An 18,439-nucleotide genomic window follows, 5' to 3' on the forward strand; every position below is an offset into this window, starting at 1 on the left:
AAAACCACTAATCTTCTTTTTAGGCCAAGAAAAGACTTACGTTTTTATTGAATATCATAAGTTCTGATGATAAATAATAAAATGATACAATATCTGAATAAGACTGCTGCTATATTATTAAACCGACAATTTTAATCCAACCGAAATATATTTATTTTATTTAATTATAACAGCTGGAAAATATCATATAGATATAAGCATAAGCAAATTTAAGAAAATCTAATTACCCCTTGTATACTGACGGAATACCATAGAATACCAATGAAGGACACATCCGCAGTTATTGTTTTAATTTTATTTATAACCACGTCTGTGTGCCTTATTAAGGAAATTATTCCATAAAATCTGATCGAAAAAGTTTCCAATCCTCATCGAGCCAATCAATGTATTTTGGACAAAGTTTAATATGAGCCTACAATGTTGAGGGTTTAAAGAAAGTGCTTGAGGGGTTCGAGGTCTCAGATTACCCTCAGCGAAACATCGGTGAATCGTATCCAATAAAATCTTGCTGGGTTTATAAACACTTGACTATTAAAAACCTTTGTCTAATTATCATGATTTAATTTTTTTTTTATTTAATACTACTTTTGACAACGGCCATTTATTAAAGCAATTTTTATTAAAATTCGACATCTCATGCTGACAGAGTTTCGAACTAATCCATAATAAAATCCTAATCGACTTCTCATTTTACCATGAACCGAGCTTACATTTTTATAGTTTTTTTAAGCGGAGTATGGTGGTCATGACAATTACTTTGTCTATAATATTCATCAATATTTTTATTTGTATATACATACAGTATAAGAGTTTTTATATTAAGATTTTCAAAACTCTTATTTTTATCAGCCCTTAAATAGAGACTTTCTATGACCTGAACTACCCTTCGTTTAACTTTAAAACGCTTTTTGCTTGAGAAATGTGCCCTCATGTATGGCACAAACATAACCTTATGAAACTCTGGTTACCTGTCGATTATTCCTAGATTTACTAAGTTCAATTAAGTCTATAATTTTGTACCTTTAAGGGTAAGATTTCATAAGAAATACAACCGAAGGCCTTAGAGATGTAACAAATAATAATTTGTAGAATATTTACTATTTTAAAATCCTGCAACAACTTGGTCATCATAAACAAATTGCCCGATTTGGTTGAATAGCAATAGTATTTTATGTTAGGACTTAAAAATAACTAGTATCAGTAAAACAGGTAAAAAGAAAACTATGAAGGGTAGTGTGGCAGTATAAGCAGGCAGAAGAAAATAAATTACAGAAGATGGCCTTCCAGTATTAAAGAAGAGAAAGCCAATAGTAACTAGCAAATTTTAATATGAATGAAGATAAATAAATTGGAAGGCAATTAGACTAGAGAAAACAAAACATAAGTCCGCCAAACAGAGTTGTAATAACAAGGCTACCAACAAGATTTGAATAACCTGTAAGAGCGGGAACAACTATAATATATAATTGCTGCTTGCGACTGTAGTTTCTTTTATCTTGCTGAAAATTGAATTGTCACAATTTGGAAATAAAGTATGGGCTTAAATTTAAGAAAAATACAATGAAGGTGACTAATTGTGATCTTCGTATTGGTCTGGAAATTCCAAAATGGTTGATCCAGTTCTAGAAGAATTAAAAGACGTATCAACCTTATATGAAAGAGTGGTTTTAGCTAGAATAACATTTATGCAAATTAGAGAAGTATGGTATGCAATACAGTGGTTAAATTGTTAATGTAGCAGAGAATGTAAATTCCACTACTGACATACTTCAGCTGAAAAAAAAATTAAGATGCCTATTTGCCAGAAACCATTAGACCCGCAGTTATTATTAAAGTAGCTAAATATTTGTGTCACCAAATTTTTTTATCTTTAAAAATGTATTCAAGTGTTGACAATTCGCTATAAAATATTTTTTAGAAAAGAGAATAGAAAATTTCTTACCCCATAGCAGAATTGTTATAATGATCATCACATATTAATAGATATATTTTTTAGGAAGGTTGATTTTGAATAATATGAATTTATTACTTCAAAACAAATTAATACTATTTTAGTAGATAAACTAAATAATTATTGCTAAAGCATGGAAGTGGAAAAATCGGATAATGCTGTAAATTATAGTTAAGGAGATATCAATATCTATCAAATGAATAAATTTCTAAAAGATAAGATTGAAGAATTATTATTTTCTGGTGGCCAAGAGATTTTATGAAACAAGAATAAATATATGTTCTACTTCTGACGAAGGAAAATCTCTAATTCATTTAATGCATAACAAGTACAGTAATGAGTTCTCCTTTCCAAGTTTATTTTGTGCGTTATTAAGTACAGCTTCTCAGATGAATTTAAAATATATCTTCAATACAAAGACCGACGATTTGCAAGGACAGATAATTTTCTATATACATTAATAGGATTGAGATGTCGCTGCACGGCAGAAAAACGCGTTAGCGATTGCCTCCTCAAAACATTCAAAATTTAAAAAGTTCCAGTAAAGTTTTATAGTTATAGATTTAAATTTAGTGTGAACCAAGTTGATTTAGTGACAGTTAGGTTTCCATTTTAACAAGCAAATATCGCTAAGTCCCTCAAAGAAGTAAACGGGCGCATTTACATACTGACCAATATGTTAAACTAGTTAATGGCGGAATTTGAAAACTAAAACAAAATATCTACTAGTCGGCCCCGAGTATCTGATGGTAAAACGACTACAAATCTTAAAGAGGAGTTTCTAAATTTTAAAACTATGTTTATTGATGAACTTCAGTCTCTTAGGGATGATGTACAAAGTCTTCAAAAACAAACAAATTTTTTTCTTGATAAATCTACTTTCATGCAGATACGCAGAAATAATTTCTCATTTATGATTCATGGCGTAAAGGAAAACCAGACCGAAGATGTATACAAGGAGGTGATAAATTTCATATTGACCAAATTAAATATCGGTATTGAAAAATCCGACTTGTCTGAATCTCACTGCATGATTCTAGTCGCGTTTATGCATGGATAGAATCGAGACTAAATATTTTTTGCGAAAAAGAAACTAAAACAGTTTTTGATTACTGAACTTCTTACGGTCGCGAATCGTAATCTATTTTCTAAAGTTCGTGAAATTATGGGAAATGCTTGTTGGACTAAAGATGGTTTTTCTTATCACAATAATAAAAAAGTGCAAAATATTGAGTCTAAAACACTGGTGGATTAATCTTCAAAGTAAAATATCTAAAACCAATATCTAGTAAAGCTTTTGGAATATCAACGTTAAATTGTACGTTTCTTTATTATAAACTGTAAGTTTCGATACACCTGTAATACTAAAAGCGTTAAAAAAGTTGATTTAAAATTTTTAGGCTTCATATTTTATTGTTTTTGATTTTTTGAGAAGTCGATATACTTTCATATAAATTTAAAAAAATAAAAGAAAAAAAAAATTAAGGGGCTAAAATTTTACAACTAAACATATAATTGATAATATCCTTTTTATGTTGTAAGTGGAGCAGTATTTGAAATAGGGAAAATTATCGTTTCCATCAAGGAAAATTTATTTATTTGTAAAATTTATTTTTTCTCTTTTTTTTATTTTATAAATTTCATGCATGCAACAAAATTGACGGTTTCTCATTTAAACATAGCGTTTTTAACAGCTCATTTCCTCGAATTTAGGGACCATGTTCTAGATAAGGATTATGATGTAATTGGGGTAGGAGAAACAAATCTAAAGCCACATATATTAAGTGCACTTACTCAAATTGGAAATTATAATTTTCATAGATGGAATTTCATGGAGGAGGTGTCGGGCTCTATATAAAATCTTCATTGTCACATGATTTGCTGCTTGAGCAATATTCTGACTGTATTGAGTTTCTTTGGGTTAAATTACATTTAAAAGGTGAAAGTTTAATCATAGGATGTGTCTATCGTCCACCTAACTTTCCTGTAAAGCGGTTTATCCCTGAAATCGATAAAATGCTTCTAAATCTGCTCCCACAAACTGTTCAATTGATTCTTTTGGGTAACAGCCATATTAACCTATTTGATCCTGCAGAATATGGCGTTGGTTTGTACATTCAGTTACTTGACTGTTTGGGACTAAAGCAAGTTACTGATGAACCGACGAGAATTACTCAAACATCCCCCAAACTAATAGATCATATAATAATTACGGAGGAATTGAGCATTTTACGGTCAGATACGCTAGACGTCAATATTTTTGATCATGAATTGATTTATGCAATTTTCGGCCTGGAAACTGTGAAGGAGGAAGTGAAATCAGTCACGTATTGAGATTGAAAGAATATTAATCTATGAGGCCTTTATGATTCCTTAAAATCGATCCCCTGGCATAATATTTTCGATTTGGATATTGACAAAGTAAAATTTTTTAATGATAATATTCATTGGCTTATAGACATATAGGCTACTATAAAGACCCTCAAATTAAAGAAAAACAAATTTCCATGGATAACGCAGAATGTAAGATTGAATGATAAAACTTCGAGATAAGACAAGATTTAAATTTAAAAAGAATAAGACTCACACAAGAATATAAAGACATCACACAATGAATATAAAGAACTTAGAAATTATATTACTAAGCTTATACATGGAGAGAAAAAAATCGTTTTAGAGCAACATCTTAATAATGGAAATAGTAAAATAATTTGCAAAACACTAAAGAATTTCAATATTTTTTCAAAACAAAAAAAAAAAAGTTTTTCTAGTACGATATTTAATCCTATTGACATTGATAATTTTTTCGTAAATAACATACGCCCAAGTAATATTTCTACTGAAATTCATAGAAACTATTTAAAACTTCATTTTCTCAGAAACTGAAGTGTCTAAATATTTAACCCAAATCAAGACTAGGGCTGTTGGTTCTGATGGAATACATGTAAATTTTTTAATTTTTTGCTGTCTTTTTATTTTAAAATATATTTGTCATCTAATAAATAATTGTATAGCAAATTCTGTATTTCCTTCTGAATGGAAACGGGCTGATATTGTGCCAATTCTGGAAACGAATATTGTAAAGGGTTTTAATGACTTAAGACCCATTTTCATTCATCCAATATTGTCTAGGGTTATTAAACGAGCCTTGAAGAATCAAATTGTAGACTATGTGGAGCCTGAAAAGTTGATTGATGGCTTAATTACAATAAATTATATTATCTTCGCGTTAATTCAGGTGTCCCTCAGGGGTCAATTTTAGGACCAATTCTTTTTATTTTATATACTTCGAAATTTCCGAAATTTTTAAAACACTGCAAAATACAAAAGTATGCAGATGATACTCAAATATATTACTACTTTTTGCCCTCGTTGATGGCATGCTTGTCTTTCTGTAACTGAAAATCTAAACACACTATAAAAAATTTCTAAAGACCATGCTCTCCACTTTGAAACCAAGTAAATCTTTTGTGATGTTTTTTGGCAGGGCTATTGGCGTTAAACATCTGCCTAAAAGAGTTATCTTAAAGATTGGCGATGAGATTGTTCCTATGAAAATAGAATGCAAAAGTTTGAGGCTTATTTAAGATAATGAAATAAGATTTGAAAAACATATTTCTATGACCATTCAAAAATGTATAGGGAATCTACGTGCCTTATATAACTCCACATTTTTCATTAATCAAAAAAAACTAAAAAAGTTTTATGCGTTTTAATGATTCTCTCTGACCTTGTTTAACTGCAGAGTACTGTGAGAAAATAGAACGAGTTTAAAAATATTGTTCAAGATTTATTCATGGTATTCGCCATAGACAACCAGCAAGTCATAAACTGGAGGCCACCGGGTAGGTTTATTCATAGAGGTGTATTATATCATAAAATAATAAAGTTAAAGCCTCCTCAATATTTGTTTAAAAAAAACACATTCAGGACAGATATTAATACCATTAATTTGCGATTCAATGGGATCATCATACCTAGACATCAATCCGCAAAATTCGAGAGATCTTTTACATATGACCTGGTTAAAGTATTTAATAGTCTTCCCTCTGCCCTATAAGTCTGCTATATCTTAGCTTTCTCTAAGCATATTAAAAACTATGTCTCGTCCTTGCCCCAATCTTCTTAATTTAATAGCTAATTCTGGCAATAATCCAATGTTATATCCACACATCATCTAGTCTTATTATACATTATAAAATAAATATTCTTCTTGAATTTGTTAGCTTTAGGATCTTTTTTTATTTTACTGAAGGGTAATTTTTATTTTCCTTAAGGATAAGTGTATAAATCAGCTAAACAAATTATGTTCAAATGCACTCTTGCCTTTTTATTATATATGTATAATACTTATACTTGAATAAAGATTATTATTAATATTATTATTATTATTATTATTTAAAAAAAGTCAAATAATTCTATTAACACAAGCTATGTACACATACCTTACAAAAAAAAAATTAAGTGAAAAATATACAGCTAGATATTTTTGTCTTTTGCAGCCTAAAATCAAATTCCTTGTTTGTTTTTGTTTTTTTACCAAACCTATAATAATTTTTCTATTTCCTGGCGTACCTTTTTTATAAATTGGTATTACTTTAGATATTTTTAAAGGCCTTGGATAAACCGCTTTATATAAACAAAAATTGAAAAAATGTATGTGAGGTGTTATTATAGTGTTATGAAATTATTATTTTTTTATTTGAGAACCGAACCATTGTTTGACGTTAATGTTTCTTCTAATTCGAATTATAAAAAGTATTATTTACTCTTTTTTCTTGGAGTATTCAAATCGATTCGCGCCCAATATTATTTTTGTTTTCATAATAGAGACTTGAAGTCAACTGATCTAAATCATTTGTTCGCTTTTTTGTTCGAAATATTCTTGTGTTTGTTTAAAATGCTTTTCTCAGAGAAACTAGTACTTTCATTGATTTTTTCCATTATTATGATAATAATAATTATTAGCAATAAAACTTTAATTAACTCACTGGCAAGTGACGTGATGCATCGAGACCGTTTTTAAGTTGGCAAATGTTTTAATGGAAATTCAAATCGTTTTAATTTTTTCGTGATAATTTATTAAAGAATGGCTTGCTTGCAGATCTTAGGAAACGAAAAATTTTCAAAAGATTTTTTTATTACACGTTTACATTTTCTCAACTTTTACTCCGACCACTAATCTTTTTTTGGCACAAGTGTGGTCCTTTATTATCAAATTCCTAATACCACAAAAAAAAAATTAAACTACTTTCTTTTGCTGTAAAAGTTTTTACTTTTAGAAATGATATCATATTCCAAGCTCGGTATCTATTAAAAAAAAGGGCAAAAACTATTTTTTGGTAAAGTTTTGTAATTTACTACCAATTAAAAATAAATAAAATAATATAAAAACTAGATATAGTTCAAAATTCAAATTCAAATTCATTTATTGGTGCCAATATACAAAACATTTCCAGAAGTCAATAAAATAAAAAATACATTATGTGATCATAAATACTGCGTTAAAACTATAATTACAAAATGTAATTAAAAAAAAATAAAACCTTAACTACAGATACACTATATAGACCCATGTTTAAAAAAAATGAAAATGTAAAAATTCATCTACTGAATAAAATGAGTTTTCGATTAAAATATTTCTCAATTTTATTTAAATTGCAAAAAGGGTAGTTCTATAATTCTACCAGGTAGCTTATTAAAAAACTTAATAGCCAAAAATCCTATACCACTCTGACACCTAGTCAAGCGTTGATATATATAGTTCAGTTCAGAGATCTATTAGAATCTTTGATGTGCTGCGAATAGTCCGTGTGCCGGTGTTGCTTGTATTGTCACATGACATGCTCGTTTAAATCGCAAAATTTTATGTGGAAAGAGTCATAAAGTAATATTCTAAGCGATATTTAATTATTCCATTAAATTAATAAATGTTTTAAGCATTTTTTTAAGAATATATACATTTGATTAATAAAATTTGACTATATGCACCCACGTACCTCCATTCTCTGGAAAAAAGGGACTTTTTTCCAGAGAATGGAGGAAGAAACAGTCTTTATTATATCATTGAAGGACAAACAGGGGCAGTAAGCTGTAAAAAACAAAATTTTAGACTCGTTTTCTTAATAAAAACAGTGTTTTTCTTACCGTAGCAAAAAGGGTTTTTTCCCAGAGAATGGTGGAAGAAGTAGTCTTTATTGTGTCACTGAAGGACAAACAGGGGCAATAAGCTGTAAAAAACAAAATTTTAAACTTGTTTAATTAATAAAAATATGATTTTCTTACTATGGCAAAAACGACTTTTTCCCAGAGAATGGAAATCATACATCAATCATAAATGTATCATACCATGTTTTGGATAAATAATATATGCATCTTTCTTCCTCCCAAAATTTTCCAATTTTCTTCAAATATTCTATACACCAGCTGACAATTCGATTACAGCAGCTCTACAACCATCTTAAGCTTAATTCCAAGTTTTTTTATCAGATATCTCCGCAAGGTTGAGAATGAGAAATGTTTGTTCCTCGCCGATAAGGTGTCCTTAATCATCTCATGGTCAGAACCTCATTGTTTTTGTATGTCGAATACACACCTTTCCTTAGCAATTTGGCAATATCCGTGTCCCTTTGATTGTCCTGCATATTTCCTTTTTATTCTGTCTTTAATCCCTTTTTTTACAGGCATATTGTACTATAGGGAACCCCTGTTAAAAACCTTTTTTGCAAAGCACTACAATCATTTGTAAACTGAGGATCATTCCTTAAATTGTTATTGACATTTAGATAAATTTGTTTGGCGTCTGTACTTAAACAATTACGTTTTGAAACTGCTTGATTTTTCCTTGTAGCTTCTACTTCCCTTGCTTCTTTTTGCTTCCTCAACACTAGAAAATGAACTATCAGAACTATGTAAGTCTAAATCACTGTCCAGACCACTCTTATTATTTTCCTCACAAATGTTATTGTCTTTCTTGGGCACCCACGGTCTCCATAAGCCCACACGAACACTTTCCTCTTCATTTGCCAAATTTTCCTGCCTATTTTCCCAGGGTCTAAACATTTTAAGGTCTTTAGGTATAATACCGAAACAAATCCACAAACACAAATAAAAAAAAACACACTTCCTCACAGTAAGAACTATAAAAAAATTAAACGTATACAGGCCAAATTCTAAATTCTCCGCATTCATAAACGTCTAAGAAGCAAAACCGGCAAAACTCATGAAATAATAATACCCTGACATGACCCCCCTCCCAACTATTAAAGGAGATTGACCCATCCAACAACTATTTTAAAGGCGATAGACCCATCCTTAAAGATCTCTTTAAAAATACGACGAATGTAATATAAAAACAGCCCAAAAATATATTTATGTACGGCCCCGTAGTCTTCAAAATCAGTGGGATAGAGAGAGATACAAAATCACTTGCACAGCCTGAAGTAGGAATCGCCGAAACGCAGGTATTTTATCTTTGTTTAATAGACTGGCTAAAAAGAGGTGACACGTCTGTGAGTGCTGGAAGTGTTTAAAATATTTTGTAAGATGCTTGGGTTTCTGTCCGCGGTCAATTTTTTGATATAATTTTCTTGTGATATTATTTTCTTTCTAAAAATTGACATTTTCGAAAGAAAAATAAAAAATACTATGAAACATGGGGTTTTACATATATTTAAAATGATTTCATAGATAAACAATATAAAATTTTGCCATTTAAACATGTATATCATACGACAATAAATACGACATAGGCGCACGGACTAGTTACTGCGGCATCCGCGACACATCAAAGATTCTAATAGATCTCTGAACTGGACTTTATCTATTCACATTCCGCGTTTTGTAGCCGTAAACTTCTCCATGCGACTCTATATTGTGATTATATATATATGTGATAAGTATATAAACAGATAGTAGGGTAAGTATGCCTAAAACTCAGTCCACCCAGGATTCAAACAGCCTTTCTCTGTAGAGCAACTAATCTCTTTATACGAGGAGCATGCCTCACACATCTCGTGAGAGTAGTTGAAACAGGATGAGGTTCTAAAATAGGCTGTTCTTAGAGCCTTACGTGAAGAGCAGGTAGAAAGACAGCGGAGAGCATATACAACACTTCAAAGTTTTCCCGCAACATTGTCAATGTGTGCAGGCTATTGAAGGAGAGGCTCCAGATGGACTCCTAAAAATGTAACTGTTGAAGTGCTGGCCATCTCCGACTGCCTCATGGTGAAATAGACCTTATTTGTCTTTTCTGCGTTTAAGTGTAGACGGTTCCTGTTAAACCATTCCTGCACTTGACCCTGTATAGCATCCATACCCAGCCCCGTACCCTCCAGTGAGTAAGCTGCACATGCTACAGTTGTGTTATTAGCAAAACGCATGGAATTACCCGTCCGCTCTATTCAAGGCAAGTCATTTATATACATTAAAAAAAGTATAGGGCCCAAAACTAAGCTTTGGAGAATCCCTATGGTAATATTACTTTGAGCTGATGACACGCCATTCACACTTACAACCTGCCCCTTATCTGTCAAATATGAAGCCAGAGACCTAATACTATCAAGACTTAAACTATACTTTTTAACTAAGTTTTAATTAATCCATTAACGCCTGGTTAATTTTTTTTGGCAGAGAATTATCAAATGATTATTTTTTAGGTTTTTTGGATACAATACAAGGATTGACAGCAATTTTTTAGTTTTGTTGGTAATACTGTAGCCGAAATTAAATGTGACCATACGGTAACACTAGGCGTTTTAACTACCTAGTTATAACAATTTGTGAAAAAATACAAAGAGTTATTCAGTGTCATTTATTTTAAAGTAAAAAACAAAAACTGTTATTTTAGACTAAAATCTACTTTCATTGAAAAGCTACTTTGTATGAAATAAAGAAAAACAGTCAATACAAGCACCCACGTCGCATTTTTTGCATATTGTTCTTCCCACTGCGGAACAGCCCTCTCCAGCACAACGTCGCCGTTTGCTTTGGGGAACTCGAATAACCAAATGATCCCTTTTATCATACCGAATATCATCCGATACCCTGTTCAAGGAAACTAAGCTTGAAGATGTGGAAACTTTACCAGGACCTTTTGGTAGAACTCCAAAAGAGTTCAAATAAAATTTCGCTATTTCCTTTCTAAACTCTAATTGCGGAAGAGTTCCTCCAGATTTCTTGTGGAGTTACCAAGCATTCTGCACACACGCATCCATTAGCCACGTAAATATACTCCACCACCACTTTTTACCCCTTATACCAATGCGGTATCTCGATATATTCTCGTCCATAAGGTCAACGCCACCCATATAAGAATTGTAAGTTCCAATCACAAACGGCCGAGGCACTTGAACTACTTTTTTTTCGGCACTTGAATATCGGCGCACAGATTTAATTGGTTGTACTCCAAAACATGTTGACGCCAGAGTGACAACTCCATTATCAGCCCAGCGAACATATGAAATCCCATTTCCCTTATCAAGGATAGATTCGGTAGTACCTTTCGGTTTTTTTTCAAAGGTCTTTTTTTCTGTAAGAGAGCATCCCTTAGGTAATCTATTTTCACGCACAGTTCCAGTACCTTGATACCCTTTATCTCGTAAATATTTAAGGAGCTTTACGCCTGTAAATAAATTATCAAAATAGAGTTTATATGGTTTGAAACCTTTTACTCTTTCTACTTCTTTTAGCATTTGCACCATGGGCGCTGATGCTTTACTGAATAATAATTCATACTCAGGGGAGCGGCGCGGGTTATTTCCCTGATACATTTCAAAGTTGATGAGGTAACCGGAAGCCGTATTCATACACCACATTTTATAGCCGAAACGAACTGGCTTACCTCGAATAAACTGCTTGCCGCTGTGTTTTCCGAAGTATCGAATCATAGATTCGTCGTAACATAGATGCTCTTCAGGCTCAAAATAAGCTAAAAAGTTTTCCTTGATCTTGTCCATTAGTGGACGCATTTTCCACGCTTTATCAGACAGCTCTGGTTTACAATTATCAGCGAAGTGAATAAAACGCGAAATTTGCAAAAACCGGTCCCTGCGCCTAGACATGTAAACCAGTTCATTTCTCATGTCATTATTTGAGTCCCAGTAAAACCTTTTTCCTGGTAAATCAATATACCCACTAATAATAAAAATGCCAATGTATCATTTCATTTCTCCTACAGATACTTTAGGGTCCGGACAGTTTTTGAATAAAGCATACCTGGACGTTTCCTCGATCATCATTTGTATGATGTCATCATGGATAAACAATTCTAATAATTCCACGGGACTTAAATGTTGATATGGCTTGAAGTCACATGTTGGAAAAATTTGGTGATTTGGTTGCAAATCTCCTTGGACCCAGTCAAAGTCCTCTACATCAACAGTAATTTGTGTTATCGAAGGTGCTTTGTTTTGTGATGGCGAAGGAGACCTATGTTTTGGTGAAGCACGAAGTGATCCAAGACTTTGCGACAAATCATCAGAACTGCACCCACCAACTATGGTGTTGTCCAGGAGTTTTACTTCGGTTTGACCTCTAAGTTGTCTGCCAGATAAATTGTCAATAAATCCACTACCATCTTCATCCCCGGAGTCTACGTCTGTCAAAACGTCCGGATCGGGTGGTTCAATAAATAGTTCGTCTATATTATCACTATAGGCAATCTCTAGGGCATCTTGAAGTGAGAAACCCCTCCTATAACAAAAAAAAAACAATTTACAAAAAATTCGGTAGTGTAACCACCTAGCGTTACCATACGGTAACAGGCTGATATATACATCTGTAGCTAATATGGCATAACTCAGATTTCGACAAAAAAATAACTAGTACACTATTTGATATGTCTTCTCACTGGCTAACAAAGTTAGAAACGGTTTCATAAAAAAACTCGAACAATATACTTACACAAAGTTTGGCTCCATAGCACTTTTACGCAATAGCAAAAACACCTAAATAAATTACACGCTAAGTTGAACTATTTTTAAGAGACTGACAGCGCCATCTCTCCAACCGGCCTAAAAATAGAGCCGCAGCATCATTTACAGAAAGCGTAAATAATTGTGACCATACGGTAACGCTAGGCGTTAATGGGTTAAGCTAACTAAAGATTTTGCAACAGAACAAGACAGTGCTAAAATTTCAGTTATTAAAAGAATCCATGACAAGAGCAACAAGATCCAGGATTACCATAATTGTATTTCTATTTTTTCGAAAATCAAACTGGCAGGGTATGAATAAATAATTTTCCTCCAAAAACCTTACTAACTGCGTAGCAATGCACTTTTCAAAATCTTTGAAAAAATTGGTAGTAGTGAGATCGGCCGATAATTTTCCGGGTTGCTACGGTCTCCCTTTTTAAAAATAGGTATTACTTTGGCTGACTTTAGTATTTATGGAAAAGTGTTATTTTGGAGATATATATTCAATCGAATTAATCAAACTAGTATATAATTTTTATTAGTTTGATCAGGGGACCAATTATCACATTGTTTATTGATTTTATAAGATTAACATTTAAGCCGAAGATTTTGCGACTTGCTCTATTTTTTAAATTTGTTATTATATCTCTGACCTCTATAAAAGATACAAGTGAAAAGAAGAATAAATTTCCCGAAGCATTTAGACTTGATAAAACCTGTACTGTATGAATTTGTGAAATAGTAATGCTTGCGACAGTGTTAGGGGCAATATTTGAGAAAAAAATTATTTAAGTCATCGACCGTTATGTTACAATTAAAGTTTTCTTTTGGTTTAAAAAAAGGCATATTAGAAATCACGAAACCAACATCGAAAGCACTCTGGCAGGTTTGAGTAATCGTTAGCTTTGATTTTTTTGAACCTGTTGAAAAAACCCTTAAAATTATTGAAAACTGTTTAATTAGATTTAAATTAATACCTGTAATTTTAGAAAAAAGTTCAAAATTATTAAGAAATGTTCTGGCAGTATTACCATCATTTATGGATTTATACCCAGGTTTTGGCTTATCGACAATTAATCCCATTTTATTTCGAAAATCGAGTTGTGTTTGTTTTTTTGTGCATTCAAAAATTTTCTTATTTTCTTCTCCTTTAACTTGCCAAGTTTTTAAATTCAAATGAAAACAAAAACAGTTGAAAATCGACTTTTTTTTTACTTTAAGAGGCTGTAGTTCTAAATCTATTTAATTTAAAAAAACGGTTTTCACTTTGCTGTTTTAATTTTCTAAAACCTTTTTATCGATCTAAATTTTATTAAATTAAGATGTCAACAATTTTTGATAGCTATTTTGGCAAATAAAATAATTTAATATACATCATTATTAAGGTCTTGAAAAGATAATATAGGAAACTAAAAACCGTTTTTTCTAAGTTTAATAAATTCAGGACTACAGCCTCTTAAAGTCAAAAAAAGTTGATTTTAAACCATTTTTGTTTTAAAAACAGCTTAATAAAATATGATGTATGATACGTCAATCTTCTTTAATTTTTGCGTAAAACCTAAAAATCAAATAATAAACAGGGTATTCCATTTAAAAAAACATAACTTTAATATGTTTCTGCACTTTGAAACAATCTGTATATCTAGAAACTAATTTTAAAAGATTGTTCTGGAACTGCTTCTTATATTGCTAATTTAAAAAAAAAAATTACCCTGTAGTTTAGCCTTAATATTCCATGTCGGATGTCATAAATAACCCTACATTCATTGTAATTCACTCTGTATTAAATTTTTTCAATTCACCTTGTATTAAATTTAATTATATGCAATAATAATATTTTATCAAATCTTTCAGGTTGCACTTATGTGTATACTTATGACATACGTGCCTGCCTGCCTTTAAAGTAATTAAATAAATATTGTAGTCTTGGTACTTCAAAAAAAAGGGGGTGAGGTGGTTAGAGGGTGGCTTTGTTGTATATTTAAGGCATAATTTCTTTAAAACATAGTAACTTTTATTGTTTTTATTAGGTTGGGTGAAAGCAGGCCAAGCCTTTTTTGCTAGCTACCATAATAACACCATTTATTTAATTAAATCTATTTGCAATTAATAAAGTTTTTGAAAAAATACAAAAAAAAACGAATGTTTCTGGAAAATGCGATATATACTTTCCGACTGTAAACATTTTGAAGAGTTTAAAAGAAGAAAATTACAAAACAATTTTTCACAGTTTTGTTTGTAATACTTTGATAAAAATAATTTAAAAAAATTTAGAGTTTTTATAATTTTTTTTCCATACTGCCGCTAATTAAATTTTCACTTATATTTTAAAATGTTGATTATAGTTCTACTAATAACTAAAAAAATCACCTTAAAACAACAATTACTTATAATTATATATAAAAATAGTTCAAAACTAAAAGCCTTAATATAAACAAAAATATTTTTCTTGTTTTTCGTATTTTTTTCTTGTGTATGTATAAATAAAAAAAATAAAAAATACTTTTATCGTTCTTTATAGATATTTTCCTAAACGTAACACTATAAAACTTTTAAAAAATCTGTACTGTAAATTTTGAATTTTGTCCATTGTACAAAACACTGTGTGACGTCTGAATCATAGATCACATTAAACACTTTTGTAAGCCACTGTAGAATCTTCCCTATGATCAACTTCATTCCAGGGCATTTAGATCCTTGGCATTTTTTAAGGCCGCCTGAATATCTCATCACGTCATCAAACAAATAATTCTTAAAACTTTAGTGATTTCCTAACGTTATATGTTATTTTAATAATCAAAAATAGAAATTTTTATTAAGACTTAACGATAGAGGCTATTCCATGTAAAATACTAAACTTAGGTTATATATCCGGAATTATTGTTCTATTTAATCGTCCCTAGAGTGTGTCCCTACAGTGTTAAAAATCGGAATTTCGAAACCATTTTTAATCAAATTAAAAACTCTTTATTATTTAGTACTGTAAAACAGATGTATAGATCGTAGCATCTATAAACATAACTTTTTAAAGAAATAGTGAAAAAATTAAGTTCCTTGTTTTAAGTTATTACTCTAAAAGTACTTTAACTCATTTGAAACACTCTAGGAGATATAATCCCTTAGCGTCAAGTTTTCGCATAAAAGCATCCTAGAAGAGCAAACATAAACATCAATATAAGGAATTAAACTTAAAGGGGGGTAAAATATATCGCATATACCTAGAACAACCTGGGCCGGGGATAAGAGAAATACCGACATAACACGTATGAGTTAATCAGGATTAGGAAGGGGTTTACGCTCTATGACAGCGCCTTAGGGAGGGCAAATTCACTTCGCTTAAGTTTTATGCTTGATGCCACATTTCGTAACGGCTTAAACTTTTTATTTTAATAGACTCATATTTTAAATTACTATTGCCTCATCATAAACACCGTACACAGGCACATAAGGGGAGAAGCTTAGGTGAGCTTGTTGAGCTTGTAAATAACTTGTTAGCTTACTTTTGGTTTTTGAGTTACTACATTTTATTACGACCTAGTAAAAGGGTCTACATTATTTTTAACTAGATAAATTTAGCATCTTACATCAATAAATAAATAAATAATATCTTTATTTAGCAAAAGCTACATTCAAGTTCAGTTCAATTCAGTTGACCTTGCTGACCAGACACATTGCTCCCCCCGTGTAACACTTAGAAATTCTTCGGTAGTTCCAAGAAGCTGTAACCAGTATCCCGGTTGGCCCAAAAATACCCAGTCAACAGATAAACCCACAATGAAGATGATGATTAGAGCGGAAACAATGCATACTATAGTAAAACTTAATAAACTACATAATTAAAATAATATAATAAAATAACAAGCACAATATTACTTATTCATAATAAATGTTCTCAAGAGCCCTCTGATCAATTCAAAGTAATACAATTTTTTATGTTAGCAGGCAAGTTGTTAAATAGAATTAAACCTTTGTACAGAACTGAATTATGCATTTGGGTTGTGTTACATCTGTCGACCAGTATGAAGTCTATACGATTTCTCGTATTATAGTTATGTATATCTTCAAAAACTCTTAATTTATTACAAATATAATCGGGGAGCATCTGATGTTTAAATTTAAAAATAAATAAATAGACGTTATATAAAATTCTTTGATGTACAGACAACATATCTAGGACACCCAACATAGAGACAACAGGCGTGTAGCGATTACAATTTAGAATCAGTCTCATAGCCTTATTTTGAATTCTTTCCGTTTGGTCAATTCTATACTGTGACAAGTTAAACAATAATGTTGAACAGAACTGTAAATGAGGAAGAGCAATGGCGTTGTAAAGTTTTAATTTGATGTACATTAAAAATTTTTTTCTGATTCTTGTGATAAATCCAACTTTTTTTTTTAATTTTCTCATTACATAATCTGCATGAGCATGGAAAATTGTTAATTTCTTCCCAAATATTTAATTTCTTTGGCATACAAAACACTTTCCCCATTCACAGAAATCTGTATATTGCCCATGTCTATCGAACTTAATCTAGATCTCTTGCCAAATATACAAAACTTGGATTTACTTGCATTTAAACTTAGTTTATTTCTACAAAGCCAGATGAATAAGTGAGTTCAACGTTCATGACCTGTTGCAGTTGATGAATGTCTTTACCCACCACATATAACATTGTATCGTCTGCAAACAACACCACATTACACCCCCGCACTACCTCCACCATATCGTTGACATACAATAAAAATAGCAAAGAGCCCAAGACTGTTCCCTGCGGCACACCATGCTTTACATTAACACTTTTAGATGAACTATTTTTGTACATGACTCGCTGAACTCTACCACTTAGATAATATTGAAACCACTTCAATACATTATGTTTAAGGCCTAACCGTTCTAATTTCCTAATTAATATTTCTCTACTCACGGTTTCAAACGCTCTCTTAAAATTCAAAAACACAGCAAGTACTAGATTATCAGAGTCAAGGGCCCTGAGAAAATTATCAACTATATTAATGAATGATTCTTACGGAACCCCGATTGGTTATGTACAACTATTTTATTTATATTACAATGTTCGAGTAGCTGTTCCTAAACACATACTTCAAGGAGCTTCTTATAAATAGGTACGGTGTTAATTGGCCGAAATTCATTACACAATTTAGTGTTTTGTACTTTTGGAACAGAAACAACAGTAGAGAGTTTCCAGACTTGCGGAAAAACCCCAGTACTTAAGGATGTATTATTAATATCCAAAAGACGATCACCCACAACATAAGCAATATCGCAAAGAACCTGCTTAGAGATGCCACTCTCTCCATCACCAACGTTTTTTAGATTTTTAAGTATTTCCTTCATTTTAGTCATCGAAACTTTATTAAATTGCGTCAAGCTATTCTGGACTGTAGGCGGTTCAATGAAATATGTTTGACCATTTGCTTCTGGTGAAATATTTGCAAGAATAAGATCAATACTATTCACGAAATAATTATTAAATCTATGAGCAATATCATCCCCCTGTGTAATAATCTCATTTTCAAACTTTATTTCAATAAACACTGCATACGTGGT

Source organism: Anthonomus grandis, chromosome 4, assembly GCF_022605725.1.
Source record: "Anthonomus grandis grandis chromosome 4, icAntGran1.3, whole genome shotgun sequence".
Lineage (NCBI taxonomy): Eukaryota > Metazoa > Arthropoda > Insecta > Coleoptera > Curculionidae > Anthonomus > Anthonomus grandis.